Genomic DNA, 16,046 nt, shown 5'->3' with positions numbered 1-16,046 from the left:
CTTAAGGACACAAGTGTCATGACTGGGACTCAAACCCACACTCTCCTGATCAGAAACACAAGAGTTTGAATCCAGTGCTCTTAATCGCACAGCCACGTCCCTTCCATGAAAGGCACACTGGAGACCCTTCATATCCCAACATATGCATCAAATACAAAATCTCCCCCACCCTCCTGGTATCTGGGTTGTACCATCCTTTACCCTCCCCCCCCCCCCCCCCCAATTACCCCGCAAACCTAACCATTCAGCAGACAACAAAAATAAAGAAGAAAAATCAGTTTTTCTTTCTTTTAGATATGAGATGACATTAATTTATTATGACTTCTTAACTGCTGTACAGACAAGTCACAGCTACTAATTTTCACAAACTCCAGTGCTGCAATATAACTCAGTATTAGATCTTAAACAACAAGAATGTACAAATTGACATGTTATGATATTTAGATATTCATAAATAATCTCATTAAACGCCTCTTGGTGGGGCTGATGGGCATGGCTAAAGCCTAGTTCACACTTCCTGCCAATGCAAAGCAAATTTTGACACCACAGGGCTGTTTTCGCAGTGAATATACCGCAAGAGTTGAACACAGCTCAATTGTTGCTAACTATTTGTTGCCAATTTGCAACGTCAAAATTCTTAGTGCATTTGCAGGAATTCAGAACCATCCAGGCTACAGGGAAAAATCTCTTTCAATAAAAGCTGATTATTTGGTATTGCCATTTGTTGGGTTTAAATAAGATGTCTGTGTACATGTTGGCGAGATATACAGTAGAAAACTATCTGATCAGGGACTCTCTGATTGAATGAGGTCCTGGGTCAGATTTTCTTCTACACAGTACCAAGGAAATAAGTTAAAATAAAACCATGAAAATGATATAAATGATGAGAGCCATGAGATATACATACAACACTATCAATTTAGGACAGTTGCCATCCAAAGCATCGGGAGACTTTGGCAGTAGCCATAACAGTCTGTTTTTGCAGCTATAAGCACGCTCAGTATTGGTATGCATAGGTATGAGCGCATGCACTACAAGTAAGAACTGTTAAAAAGGACCATCCAAAAGTCTCCCTTTGGTCACATACTCTAATTCAACTCATACTACTTTTTTGTCCCAAACTTTCCGGATCGCAATTGAAACCAAAAAACAAACAAAATTACCCAAACTATGCATTTGCTTTTGAAAGTGAACATCTGTTCTTTCATATCATGGCAGTATAATTTTATAAATCTTCCGACCTAATAACTATGTATGACCTGGGAGTGATCACATAGAGCTGCTAAGCCTCATGTACACTGCTAAGCAAAAATAAGTGGGTATCAATAATAAACAAGTTTGCCTATGGAGTTCTTTTTCAGCACGGAATCAGAAAGTACCAAGAATACAGTGCTTAGGACACTTCAGCGCAGGGGGTTCACAACCAAAATAAAAATATCACTTCTAGAGTATGCCCAGGTAAATCAATTGTTCTTGGTAATGGGCACATGCTCAGAACTACACAAACAGACATTTACCTGGTTAGTCTGCTGCCACCTAGCAATCTACAGGCTCCCATTGGTCCTAATATTACAGAAAAAATATTCAATAGTGTTTTGCAACCTCAAGATTAGTCATACATGTACTTGGTACCCTTGTGTTTTGGGCATTTCAAAACTTGCCCAACATTATGCAGCAATATTCTCTGAGGAATTTCAAACCGAGTGTTCATTTGTGATCTAGCAGGTCCCAGACATTACAAATAAATTCAGCTCATCACAAAAATTGTTGATAGCGGCATACAAATGGTGCAGAAATATAACTTATGTTTGAAAACATCACAGTGCAAATATTACAATAAACAAATACTAAGCACAAATCACATCTCAACGGAGGGAATCCTTAAATGTAAAAGAGGTGGATTTGAAATTGCCAGACATTTCGGTCAGCAATTTATAACCAAAAACAGAAAGAATGTAACCATAGCATGAGGTAATTTTGCACTTCAAGTGGAACCAGCAAGGGAACAAACATCAAAGGTTTTTACCGAGTCAACTTGAGCAAATTGACTAGGCTTTTGTCTCTCACAATCCTGGAAAGATATTCGTTATGACTTTGCACTGTCCTCAAAGTTAGCCTCCAATTAAGCATGTTTGTCTTACTTGGTAGGCAAGACGTTTTTTGTTCTTGTTTTAACAAGCAAAAAATGCTCTGAACGGTATTGCTGTTGAGGAGAAACTAACACTGCTCTCACTTCAGCTCAAGAGAAGTGAAATCAGCTTTGGGATAATGGTTAATATCTGATGTGTTTCAAGATTTGAAATGGTCTAGTCTCTGAAGTAGTTGTTCATTATACAAAAAACTCTCAAAATGTAGTTTTCGACTTGATTTCCCCCCATGGTTTTCAAAATCGAAAGAATTTGTAATTGGACCTCCATTTTTTCTTACAATCAACCAGTAAAAAAAAATTGGTTTGATCAAATAATGTTGGCTGAAATGTAAAAACAGAGATTTGTTCATCTTCGTCTAAGTCTGTCTGTGTCAGCCTTAAAGGCCAGAATCTCAATTCCTTCTTTTAGTCAACATATAGTGTCGCATTAAAAAAACAGTAGTCAGATGTGTCAAGTGAATTTTTTTTTTTTTTTTTCAATCTCTTCTCGTCTCTCGCCCTCAAACTTATGTCTCCTGGCCTTCCTTTGTTTTCCACTTGCCTTCCCATTGATCGCCGACGTTCTCTTGGCTGGCTGGACTTGTCGAACTTGCTGCTTTCTCCACAGGTAAATCCATCAAAGTCTTCCTCCATGGCAGCAATTGGTACTTTGGCAATCCTCAGTTGCGGAGACTTTGGTGAAGCGCGCCGTTGTTTACAGGGAGAGATTGCACATAGCTGGGTCGGCCTGTTGCCGTCTGAGACACTCTGTCCTTCTGCCGTCAACAGGCAGCCATATTTGCTGCGAAGCATCATCGTTAACCTTCCAAGGAGTCGGTAAGAGATCCGATGCATGCTTACGTACCGTCCTAGGACTCCTCGACTGATAGAAAAGATTCATATGGGGAAAGGGTTCCGCCACCTCCCTCCATGTTTGCCGGCGAGCTGCATTGTGTCTCGGGTGTGTGGCCGACGAGGGGGGAAACCGGGCTGGATATACGGCGAGGCGAGTGCGGCTACAGTGGGGAGAACACCTGTTTCTTGTTGGAGATTCCGCGAGTGAGTCTCGTCGGTGGGGATATCGTTGAGGAAGACGAGGAGTCCTTCCCCCACTGTGAGTTCTTGTCTATATTCTCGCTGCTGTGTCGCCTTCATTTGTTCTTGTCAACTGTTATGACAACGCTGCCCGGTCCGGCTGCGACAGCAATGGAGTGCTCAGCCGGTCCTCACAACCTGTCCGTGCGGCTGTCGATGTGTGTCGCTCGAGGGAAAGACATAGACTTCTGTTTGGACTGCAGCATCTGTTCCCTGCTCATTTGACTTGGTTTCTCGTTGTTCTCTGATGACTTATTCCGGCTGGTGTAGAGATCATCTGGAGAGCTGAAGAGTCGTTGTTCATGTCCATGGAGTGCAAGGAAAGGCACAAGGTTTCCTCTGGTGTGCATGGGGGTGAGGAGCTATGGGAGCCCCCATCGTCAATGAAGCTGGACTCCATCTCACCTGGCTCGATACACCTGGAGTGGTAGGAATACAAAAGATAATCAGTAAGGGTTGTTTCCCACAGTAAAGCCCGGATTATACTTCCTCCCAATGCCAATGCAAAGCGAAATGTTGATGTCATAGCACTGTTTTCAAAGCAAATGTTTCGGAGTTGAGTCAATATGCAAATTATTACATGTAGTTGCAAATTTGTGACATCCAAATAGGTGTCGCATTTGCATCGCAGGAAGTATGAACCAGGCTTTAGTATTTCATTTTATCGCGTAAGTGATAAAATTACTTATATATTGCTCCCTGTTGGTGTTAGCTCGCATGAGTCATAGCGAGACTTGTTTTCCAGTCTAGGTTTTTTCCCTATGGCTTGCATTAACACGACGGCATATTGTGTGTGGTATTATGAATGGTAGTGATGGGTATTCAGCAACCAATGGGAGCGTGGCTTACATAAGTTTGTGTTGGTTTGGTTTACAAAATAACCACTTTGGTAATAGGGCGTGGTAGTCCTTGGTGTGGTTACTTTTGATGTTAAGTCCTCAGGCCTCCACTTTGGTAAGGGTGTGGTGTCCTCAGTGTGAGATTAAATGTAAACGACTGTGATGCCGGCATCACAAAAGTTTCAGATTTCAGGTCAACAAGTTTGTGGTGATTTTATGCTTTCAAACGATACAGAAAGGACAACGGGTAATGGGTAAACGAGCAAAAGTTTGAGATTTATTGAGAATTTTGTAAGTTTGGATTTTTGGTCCAAAATTTAAAAAATCTGTGATGCCGGCATCACACAATTTTCGGATTTCGGGTCAACAAATTTTGGGTGATTTTATGGTTTCAAATGATACAGAAAGGACTACTGAATACATTTTATCTGTGTGGGATGGGTAAACGAGCAACAGTTTGAGATTTATTGAGAATTTTGTAAGTTTGGATTTATGGTCCAAAATAAAAAAAATCTATTGATGCCGGCCTCACAAAATTTTCAGATTTCGGGTCAACAAATTTTGGGTGATTTTATGGTTTCAAATGATACAGAAAGGACTACTGAACACATTTTATCTGTGTGGGATGGGTAAACGAGCAAAAGTTTGAGATTCATGGAGAATTTTGTAAGTTTGGATTTTTGGTCCAAAATAAAAAAAATCTGTGATGCCGGCATCACAAAATTTTCAGATTTCGGGTCATCAAATATTGGGTGATTTTATGGTTTCAAATGATACAGAACAGACTACTGAACACACTTTATCTGTGTGGGATGGGTAAACGAGCAAAAGTAAGAGATTTATTGAGAATTTTGTAAGTTTGGATTTTTCGTCCAAAATTTAAAAAATCTGTGATGCCGGCCTCACAAAATTTTCAGATTTCGGGTCAACAAATTTTGGGTGATTTTATGGTTTCAAATGATACAGAAAGGACTACTGAACACATTTTATCTGTGTGGGATGGGTAAATGAGCAAAAGTTTGAGATTTATTGAGAATTTTGTAAGTTTGGATTTTTGATCCAAAATCCCAAAAATCTGTGATGCCAGCATCACAAAAATTTCAGATTTTGGGTCAACAAATTTTGGATGATTTTATGGTTTCAAATGATACAGAAAGGACTACTGAGCACATTTTGTCAGTGTGGGATGGGTAATCGAGCAAAAGTTTGAGATTTATTGAGCATTTTGTAAGTTTGGGGTTTTGGGCCAAAATTATAAAAAAAATCTGTGATGCCGGCATCACAAAATTTTCAGATTTCGGGTCAACAAATTTTGGATGATTTTATGGTTTCAAATGATACAGAAAGGACTACTGAACACATTTTATCAGTGTGGGATGGGTAAACGAGCAAAAGTTTGAGATTTATTGAGCATTTTGTAAGTTTGGGGTTTTGGGCCAAAATTATAAAAAAATCTGTGATGCCGGCATCACAAAATTTTCAGATTTCGGGTCAACAAATTTTCAGTGATTTTATGGTTTCAAATGATACAGAAAGGACTACTGAACACATTTTATCAGTGTGTAGCTAATCGAGCAAAAGTTTGAGATTTATTGAGCATTTTTTAAGTTTGGGTTTTAGGGCCAAAATTATAAAAAATCTGTGATGCCGGCATCACAAAATTTTCAGATTTCGGGTCAACAAATTTTGGGTGATTTTATGGTTTCAAATGATACAGAAAGGACTACTGAACACATTTTATCTGTGTGGGAGGGGTAAACGAGCAAAAGTTTGAGATTTATTGAGAATTTTGTAAGTTTGGATTTTTGGTCCAAAATAAGAAAAATCTGTGATGCCGGCATCACAAAATTTTCAGATTTCGGGTCAACAAATTTTGGGTGATTTTATGGTTTCAAATGATACAGAAAGGACTACTGAATACATTTTATCAGTGTGGGATGGGTAAACGAGCAAAAGTTTGAGATTTATTGAGCATTTTTTAAGTTTGGGTTTTAGGGCCAAAATTATAAAAAATCTGTGATGCCGGCATCACAAAATTTTTAGATTTCGGGTCAACAAATTTTGGGTGATTTTATGGTTTCAAATGATACAGAAAGGACTACTGAACACATTTTATCAGTGTGGGACAGCTCATCGAGCAAAAGTTTGAGATTTATTGAGCATTTTGTAAGTTTGGGGTTTTGGGCCAAAATTAAAAAAATCTGTGATGCCGGCATCACAAAATTTTTCAGATTTCGGGTCAACAAATTTTGGGTGATTTTATCGTTTCAAATGATACAGAAAGGACTACTGAACACATTTCATCAGTGTGGGATGGGTAATCGAGCAAAAGTTTGAGATTTATTGAGCATTTTTTAAGTTTGGGTTTTAGGGCCAAAATTATAAAAAATCTGTGATGCCGGCCTCACAAAATTTTCAGATTTCGGGTCAACAAATTTTGGGTGATTTTATGGTTTCAAATGATACAGAAAGGACTACTGAACACATTTTATCTGTGTGGGATGGGTAAATGAGCAAAAGTTTGAGATTTATTGAGAATTTTGTAAGTTTGGATTTTTGATCCAAAATCCCAAAAATCTGTGATGCCAGCATCACAAAAATTTCAGATTTTGGGTCAACAAATTTTGGATGATTTTATGGTTTCAAATGATACAGAAAGGACTACTGAGCACATTTTGTCAGTGTGGGATGGGTAATCGAGCAAAAGTTTGAGATTTATTGAGCATTTTGTAAGTTTGGGGTTTTGGGCCAAAATTATAAAAAAAATCTGTGATGCCGGCATCACAAAATTTTCAGATTTCGGGTCAACAAATTTTGGATGATTTTATGGTTTCAAATGATACAGAAAGGACTACTGAACACATTTTATCAGTGTGGGATGGGTAAACGAGCAAAAGTTTGAGATTTATTGAGCATTTTGTAAGTTTGGGGTTTTGGGCCAAAATTATAAAAAAATCTGTGATGCCGGCATCACAAAATTTTCAGATTTCGGGTCAACAAATTTTCAGTGATTTTATGGTTTCAAATGATACAGAAAGGACTACTGAACACATTTTATCAGTGTGTAGCTAATCGAGCAAAAGTTTGAGATTTATTGAGCATTTTTTAAGTTTGGGTTTTAGGGCCAAAATTATAAAAAATCTGTGATGCCGGCATCACAAAATTTTCAGATTTCGGGTCAACAAATTTTGGGTGATTTTATGGTTTCAAATGATACAGAAAGGACTACTGAACACATTTTATCTGTGTGGGAGGGGTAAACGAGCAAAAGTTTGAGATTTATTGAGAATTTTGTAAGTTTGGATTTTTGGTCCAAAATAAGAAAAATCTGTGATGCCGGCATCACAAAATTTTCAGATTTCGGGTCAACAAATTTTGGGTGATTTTATGGTTTCAAATGATACAGAAAGGACTACTGAATACATTTTATCAGTGTGGGATGGGTAAACGAGCAAAAGTTTGAGATTTATTGAGCATTTTTTAAGTTTGGGTTTTAGGGCCAAAATTATAAAAAATCTGTGATGCCGGCATCACAAAATTTTCAGATTTCGGGTCAACAAATTTTGGGTGATTTTATGGTTTGAAATGATACAGAAAGGACTACTGAACACATTTTATCAGTGTGGGACAGCTCATCGAGCAAAAGTTTGAGATTTATTGAGCATTTTGTAAGTTTGGGGTTTTGGGCAAAAATTAAAAAAATCTGTGATGCCGGCATCACAAAATTTTCAGATATCGGGTCAACAAAGTTTGGGTGATTTTATGGTTTCAAATGATACAGAAAGGACGACTGAACACATTTCATCAGTGTGGGATGGGTAATCGAGCAAAAGTTTGAGATTTATTGAGCATTTTGGAGGTTTGGGTTTTTGAGCCAAAATTATAAAAAAATCTGTGATGCCGGCATCACAAAATTTTCAGATTTCGGGTCAACAAATTTTGGGTGATTTTATGGTTTCAAATGATACAGAAAGGACTACTGAACACATTTTATCAGTGTGGGATAGCTAATCGAGCAAAAGTTTGAGATTTATTGAGCATTTTGTAAGTTTGGGTTTTAGGGCCAAAATTATAAAAAATCTGTGATGCCGGCATCACAAAATTTTCAGATTTCGGGTCAACAAATTTTCAGTGATTTTATGGTTTCAAATGATACAGAAAGGACTACTGAACACATTTCATCAGTGTGGGATGGGTAATCGAGCAAAAGCTTGAGATTTATTGAGCATTTTGTAAGTTTGGTTTTTTGGGCCAAAATTATAAAAAAATCTGTGATGCCGGCATCACAAAATTTTCAGATTTCGGGTCAACAAATTTTGGGTGATTTTATGGTTTCAAATGATACAGAAAGGACTACTGAACACATTTCATCAGTGTGGGATGCGTAATCAAGCAAAAGTTTGAGATTTATTGAGCATTTTGGAGGTTTGGGTTTTTGGGCCAAAAGTTAAAAAATCTGTGATGCCGGCATCACAAAATTTTCAGATTTCGGGTCAACAAATTTTCAGTGATTTTATGGTTTCAAATGATACAGAAAGGACTACTGAACACATTTTATCAGTGTGGGATAGCTAATCCAGCAAAAGTTTGAGATTTATTGAGCATTTTTTAAGTTTGGGTTTTAGGGCCAAAATTATAAAAAAATCTGTGATGCCGGCATCACAAAATTTTCAGATTTCGGGTCAACAAATTTTGGGTGATTTTATGGTTTCAAATGATACAGAAAGGACTACTGAACACATTTCATCAGTGTGGGATGGGTAATCAAGCAAAAGTTTGAGATTTATTGAGCATTTTGTAAGTTTGGGTTTTTGGGCAAAAATTATAAAAAAATCTGTGATGCCGGCATCACGATTTTCAGATTTCGGGTCAACAAATTTTGGGTGATTTTATGGTTTCAAATGATACAGAAAGGACTACTGAACACATTTTATCAGTGTGGGATGGGTTAACAAGCAAAAGTTTGAGATTTATTGAGCATTTTGTAAGTTTGGGTTTTTGGGCCAAAATTATAAAAAAATCTGTGATGCCGGCATCACAAAATTTTCAGATTTCGGGTCAACAAATTTTCAGTGATTTTATGGTTTCAAATGATACAGAAAGGACTACTGAACACATTTCATCAGTGTGGGATGGGTAATCGAGCAAAAGTTTGAGATTTATTGAGCATTTTTTAAGTTTGGGTTTTAGGGCCAAAATTATAAAAAATCTGTGATGCCGGCATCACAAAATTTTCAGATTTCGGGTCAACAAATTTTGGGTGATTTTATGGTTTCAAATGATACAGAAAGGACTACTGAACACATTTTATCAGTGTGGGATGGGTTAACAAGCAAAAGTTTGAGATTTATTGAGCATTTTGTAAGTTTGGGTTTTTGGGCCAAAATTATTAAAAAATCTGTGATGCCGGCATCACAAAATTTTCAGATTTCGGGTCAACAAATTTTGGGTGATTTTATGGTTTCAAATGATACAGAAAGGACTACTGAACACATTTCATCAGTGTGGGATGGGTAATCAAGCAAAAGTTTGAGATTTATTGAGCATTTTGGAGGTTTGGGTTTTTGGGCCAAAATTTAAAAAATCTGTGATGCCGGCATCACAAAATTTTCAGATTTCGGGTCAACAAATTTTCAGTGATTTTATGGTTTCAAATGATACAGAAAGGACTACTGAACACATTTCATCAGTGTGGGATGGGTAATCGAGCAAAAGTTTGAGATTTATTGAGCATTTTGTAAGTTTGGGTTTTTGGGCCAAAATTTAAAAAATCTGTGATGCCGGCATCACAAAATTTTCAGATTTCGGGTCAACAAATTTTCAGTGATTTTATGGTTTCAAATGATACAGAAAGGACTACTGAACACATTTTATCAGTGTGGGATGGGTTAACAAGCACAAGTTTGAGATTTATTGAGCATTTTGTAAGTTTGGGTTTTGGGGCAAAATCTATAAAAAAATCTGTGATGCCGGCATCACAAAATTTTCAGATTTCGGGTCAACAAATTTTCAGTGATTTTATGGTTTCAAATAATACAGAAAGGACTACTGAACACATTTCATCAGTGTGGGATGGGTAATCGAGCAAAAGTTTGAGATTTATTGAGCATTTTGTAAGTTTGGGTTTTTGGGCCAAAATTTAAAAAATCTCTGATGCCGGCATCACAAAATTTTCAGATTTCGGGTCAACAAATTTTCAGTGATTTTATGGTTTCAAATGATACAGAAAGGACTACTGAACACATTTTATCAGTGTGGGATGGGTTAACAAGCAACAGTTTGAGATTTATTGAGCATTTTGTAAGTTTGGGTTTTTGGGCAAAAATTATAAAAAAATCTGTGATGCCGGCATCACAAAATTTTCAGATTTCGGGTCAACAAATTTTGGGTGATTTTATGGTTTCAAATAATACAGAAAGGACTACTGAACACATTTTATCAGTGTGGGATGGGTTAACAAGCAAAAGTTTGAGATTTATTGAGCATTTTGTAAGTTTGGGTTTTTGGGCCAAAATTATAAAAAAATCTGTGATGCCGGCATCACAAAATTTTCAGATTTCGGGTCATCAAATTTTGGGTGATTTTATGGTTTCAAATAATACAGAAAGGACTACTGAACACATTTCATCAGTGTGGGATGGGTAATCAAGCAAAAGTTTGAGATTTATTGAGCATTTTGGAGGTTTGGGTTTTTGGGCCAAAATTTAAAAAATCTGTGATGCCGGCATCACAAAATTTTCAGATTTCGGGTCAACAAATTTTCAGTGATTTTATGGTTTCAAATGATACAGAAAGGACTACTGAACACATTTTATCAGTGTGGGATAGCTAATCGAGCAAAAGTTTGAGATTTATTGAGCATTTTTTAAGTTTGGGTTTTAGGGCCAAAATTATAAAAAATCTGTGATGCCGGCATCACAAAATTTTCAGATTTCGGGTCAACAAATTTTGGGTGATTTTATGGTTTCAAATGATACAGAAAGGACTACTGAACACATTTTATCATTGTGGGATAGCTAATCGAGCAAAAGTTTGAGATTTATTGAGCATTTTGTAAGTTTGGGTTTTAGGGCCAAAATTATAAAAAATCTGTGATGCCGGCATCACAAAATTTTCAGATTTCGGGTCAACAAATTTTCAGTGATTTTATGGTTTCAAATGATACAGAAAGGACTACTGAACACATTTCATCAGTGTGGGATGGGTAATCGAGCAAAAGCTTGAGATTTATTGAGCATTTTGTAAGTTTGGGTTTTTGGGCCAAAATTATAAAAAAATCTGTGATGCCGGCATCACAAAATTTTCAGATTTCGGGTCAACAAATTTTGGGTGATTTTATGGTTTCAAATGATACAGAAAGGACTACTGAACACTTTTCATCAGTGTGGGATGGGTAATCAAGCAAAAGTTTGAGATTTATTGAGCATTTTGTAAGTTTGGGTTTTTGGGCAAAAATTATAAAAAAATCTGTGATGCCGGCATCACGATTTTCAGATTTCGGGTCAACAAATTTTGGGTGATTTTATGGTTTCAAATGATACAGAAAGGACTACTGAACACATTTTATCAGTGTGGGATGGGTTAACAAGCAAAAGTTTGAGATTTATTGAGCATTTTGTAAGTTTGGGTTTTTGGGCCAAAATTATAAAAAAATCTGTGATGCCGGCATCACAAAATTTTCAGATTTCGGGTCAACAAATTTTCAGTGATTTTATGGTTTCAAATGATACAGAAAGGACTACTGAACACATTTCATCAGTGTGGGATGGGTAATCGAGCAAAAGTTTGAGATTTATTGAGCATTTTTTAAGTTTGGGTTTTAGGGCCAAAATTATAAAAAATCTGTGATGCCGGCATCACAAAATTTTCAGATTTCGGGTCAACAAATTTTGGGTGATTTTATGGTTTCAAATGATACAGAAAGGACTACTGAACACATTTTATCAGTGTGGGATGGGTTAACAAGCAAAAGTTTGAGATTTATTGAGCATTTTGTAAGTTTGGGTTTTTGGGCCAAAATTATAAAAAAATCTGTGATGCCGGCATCACAAAATTTTCAGATTTCGGGTCAACAAATTTTGGGTGATTTTATGGTTTCAAATGATACAGAAAGGACTACTGAACACATTTCATTAGTGTGGGATGGGTAATCAAGCAAAAGTTTGAGATTTATTGAGCATTTTGGAGGTTTGGGTTTTTGGGCCAAAATTTAAAAAATCTGTGATGCCGGCATCACAAAATTTTCAGATTTCGGGTCAACAAATTTTCAGTGATTTTATGGTTTCAAATGATACAGAAAGGACTACTGAACACATTTTATCAGTGTGGGATAGCTAATCGAGCAAAAGTTTGAGATTTATTGAGCATTTTTTAAGTTTGGGTTTTAGGGCCAAAATTATAAAAAATCTGTGATGCCGGCATCACAAAATTTTCAGATTTCGGGTCAACAAATTTTGGGTAATTTTATGGTTTCAAATGATACAGAAAGGACTACTGAACACATTTTATCAGTGTGGGATAGCTAATCGAGCAAAAGTTTGAGATTTATTGAGCATTTTGTAAGTTTGGGTTTTAGGGCCAAAATTATAAAAAATCTGTGATGCCGGCATCACAAAATTTTCAGATTTCGGGTCAACAAATTTTCAGTGATTTTATGGTTTCAAATGATACAGAAAGGACTACTGAACACATTTCATCAGTGTGGGATGGGTAATCAAGCAAAAGCTTGAGATTTATTGAGCATTTTGTAAGTTTGGGTTTTTGGGCCAAAATTATAAAAAAATCTGTGATGCCGGCATCACAAAATTTTCAGATTTCGGGTCAACAAATTTTGGGTGATTTTATGGTTTCAAATGATACAGAAAGGACTACTGAACACATTTCATCAGTGTGGGATGGGTAATCAAGCAAAAGTTTGAGATTTATTGAGCATTTTGGAGGTTTGGGTTTTTGGGCCAAAATTTAAAAAATCTGTGATGCCGGCATCACAAAATTTTCAGATTTCGGGTCAACAAATTTTCAGTGATTTTATGGTTTCAAATGATACAGAAAGGACTACTGAACACATTTTATCAGTGTGGGATAGCTAATCCAGCAAAAGTTTGAGATTTATTGAGCATTTTTTAAGTTTGGGTTTTAGGGCCAAAATTATAAAAAATCTGTGATGCCGGCATCACAAAATTTTCAGATTTCGGGTCAACAAATTTTGGGTGATTTTATGGTTTCAAATGATACAGAAAGGACTACTGAACACATTTCATCAGTGTGGGATGGGTAATCAAGCAAAAGTTTGAGATTTATTGAGCATTTTGTAAGTTTGGGTTTTTGGGCAAAAATTATAAAAAAATCTGTGATGCCGGCATCACGATTTTCAGATTTCGGGTCAACAAATTTTGGGTGATTTTATGGTTTCAAATGATACAGAAAGGACTACTGAACACATTTTATCAGTGTGGGATGGGTTAACAAGCAAAAGTTTGAGATTTATTGAGCATTTTGTAAGTTTGGGTTTTTGGGCCAAAATTATAAAAAAATCTGTGATGCCGGCATCACAATAATTTTCAGATTTCGGGTCAACAAATTTTCAGTGATTTTATGGTTTCAAATGATACAGAAAGGACTACTGAACACATTTCATCAGTGTGGGATGGGTAATCGAGCAAAAGTTTGAGATTTATTGAGCATTTTTTAAGTTTGGGTTTTAGGGCCAAAATTATAAAAAATCTGTGATGCCGGCATCACAAAATTTTCAGATTTCGGGTCAACAAATTTTGGGTGATTTTATGGTTTCAAATGATACAGAAAGGACTACTGAACACATTTTATCAGTGTGGGATGGGTTAACAAGCAAAAGTTTGAGATTTATTGAGCATTTTGTAAGTTTGGGTTTTTGGGCCAAAATTATAAAAAAATCTGTGATGCCGGCATCACAAAATTTTCAGATTTCGGGTCAACAAATTTTGGGTGATTTTATGGTTTCAAATGATACAGAAAGGACTACTGAACACATTTCATTAGTGTGGGATGGGTAATCAAGCAAAAGTTTGAGATTTATTGAGCATTTTGGAGGTTTGGGTTTTTGGGCCAAAATTTAAAAAATCTGTGATGCCGGCATCACAAAATTTTCAGATTTCGGGTCAACAAATTTTCAGTGATTTTATGGTTTCAAATGATACAGAAAGGACTACTGAACACATTTTATCAGTGTGGGATAGCTAATCGAGCAAAAGTTTGAGATTTATTGAGCATTTTTTAAGTTTGGGTTTTAGGGCCAAAATTATAAAAAATCTGTGATGCCGGCATCACAAAATTTTCAGATTTCGGGTCAACAAATTTTGGGTAATTTTATGGTTTCAAATGATACAGAAAGGACTACTGAACACATATTATCAGTGTGGGATAGCTAATCGAGCAAAAGTTTGAGATTTATTGAGCATTTTGTAAGTTTGGGTTTTAGGGCCAAAATTATAAAAAATCTGTGATGCCGGCATCACAAAATTTTCAGATTTCGGGTCAACAAATTTTCAGTGATTTTATGGTTTCAAATGATACAGAAAGGACTACTGAACACATTTCATCAGTGTGGGATGGGTAATCGAGCAAAAGCTTGAGATTTATTGAGCATTTTGTAAGTTTGGGTTTTTGGGCCAAAATTATAAAAAAATCTGTGATGCCGGCATCACAAAATTTTCAGATTTCGGGTCAACAAATTTTGGGTGATTTTATGGTTTCAAATGATACAGAAAGGACTACTGAACACATTTCATCAGTGTGGGATGGGTAATCAAGCAAAAGTTTGAGATTTATTGAGCATTTTGGGGGTTTGGGTTTTTGGGCCAAAATTTAAAAAATCTGTGATGCCGGCATCACAAAATTTTCAGATTTCGGGTCAACAAATTTTCAGTGATTTTATGGTTTCAAATGATACAGAAAGGACTACTGAACACATTTTATCAGTGTGGGATAGCTAATCCAGCAAAAGTTTGAGATTTATTGAGCATTTTTTAAGTTTGGGTTTTAGGGCCAAAATTATAAAAAATCTGTGATGCCGGCATCACAAAATTTTCAGATTTCGGGTCAACAAATTTTGGGTGATTTTATGGTTTCAAATGATACAGAAAGGACTACTGAACACATTTCATCAGTGTGGGATGGGTAATCAAGTAAAAGTTTGAGATTTATTGAGCATTTTGTAAGTTTGGGTTTTTGGGCAAAAATTATAAAAAAATCTGTGATGCCGGCATCACGATTTTCAGATTTCGGGTCAACAAATTTTGGGTGATTTTATGGTTTCAAATGATACAGAAAGGACTACTGAACACATTTTATCAGTGTGGGATGGGTTAACAAGCAAAAGTTTGAGATTTATTGAGCATTTTGTAAGTTTGGGTTTTTGGGCCAAAATTATAAAAAAATCTGTGATGCCGGCATCACAAAATTTTCAGATTTCGGGTCAACAAATTTTCAGTGATTTTATGGTTTCAAATGATACAGAAAGGACTACTGAACACATTTCATCAGTGTGGGATGGGTAATCGAGCAAAAGTTTGAGATTTATTGAGCATTTTTTAAGTTTGGGTTTTTGGGCCAAAATTATTAAAAAATCTGTGATGCCGGCATCACAAAATTTTCAGATTTCGGGTCAACAAATTTTGGGTGATTTTATGGTTTCAAATGATACAGAAAGGACTACTGAACACATTTCATCAGTGTGGGATGGGTAATCAAGCAAAAGTTTGAGATTTATTGAGCATTTTGGAGGTTTGGGTTTTTGGGCCAAAATTTAAAAAATCTGTGATGCCGGCATCACAAAATTTTCAGATTTCGGGTCAACAAATTTTCAGTGATTTTATGGTTTCAAATGATACAGAAAGGACTACTGAACACATTTTATCAGTGTGGAATAGCTAATCGAGCAAAAGTTTGAGATTTATTGAGCATTTTTTAAGTTTGGGTTTTAGGGCCAAAATTATAAAAAAAATCTG

The 16,046-nt window shown here is 36.2% G+C and overlaps 1 long non-coding RNA gene across 4 annotated transcripts in view; it reads right to left on the bottom strand.

The window, feature by feature from the left end:
* Window positions 1–337: 337 nt before the first annotated feature.
* The window catches only part of LOC139936054 (uncharacterized), a 57,184-nt gene continuing 41,475 nt past the window's right edge, over window positions 338–16,046 (bottom strand). For all 4 annotated transcript variants that reach the window (XR_011785884.1, XR_011785886.1, XR_011785887.1 and 1 more), the window contains exon 9: window positions 338–3,642. This is a non-coding gene — a long non-coding RNA (uncharacterized lncRNA). The remainder of the gene's footprint in view (window positions 3,643–16,046) is intronic.

The sequence above is a fragment of the Asterias amurensis genome, chromosome 4, assembly GCF_032118995.1.
Source record: "Asterias amurensis chromosome 4, ASM3211899v1".
Classification (NCBI taxonomy): domain Eukaryota; kingdom Metazoa; phylum Echinodermata; class Asteroidea; order Forcipulatida; family Asteriidae; genus Asterias; species Asterias amurensis.
This window is presented reverse-complemented; position numbering and strand designations above follow the sequence as displayed.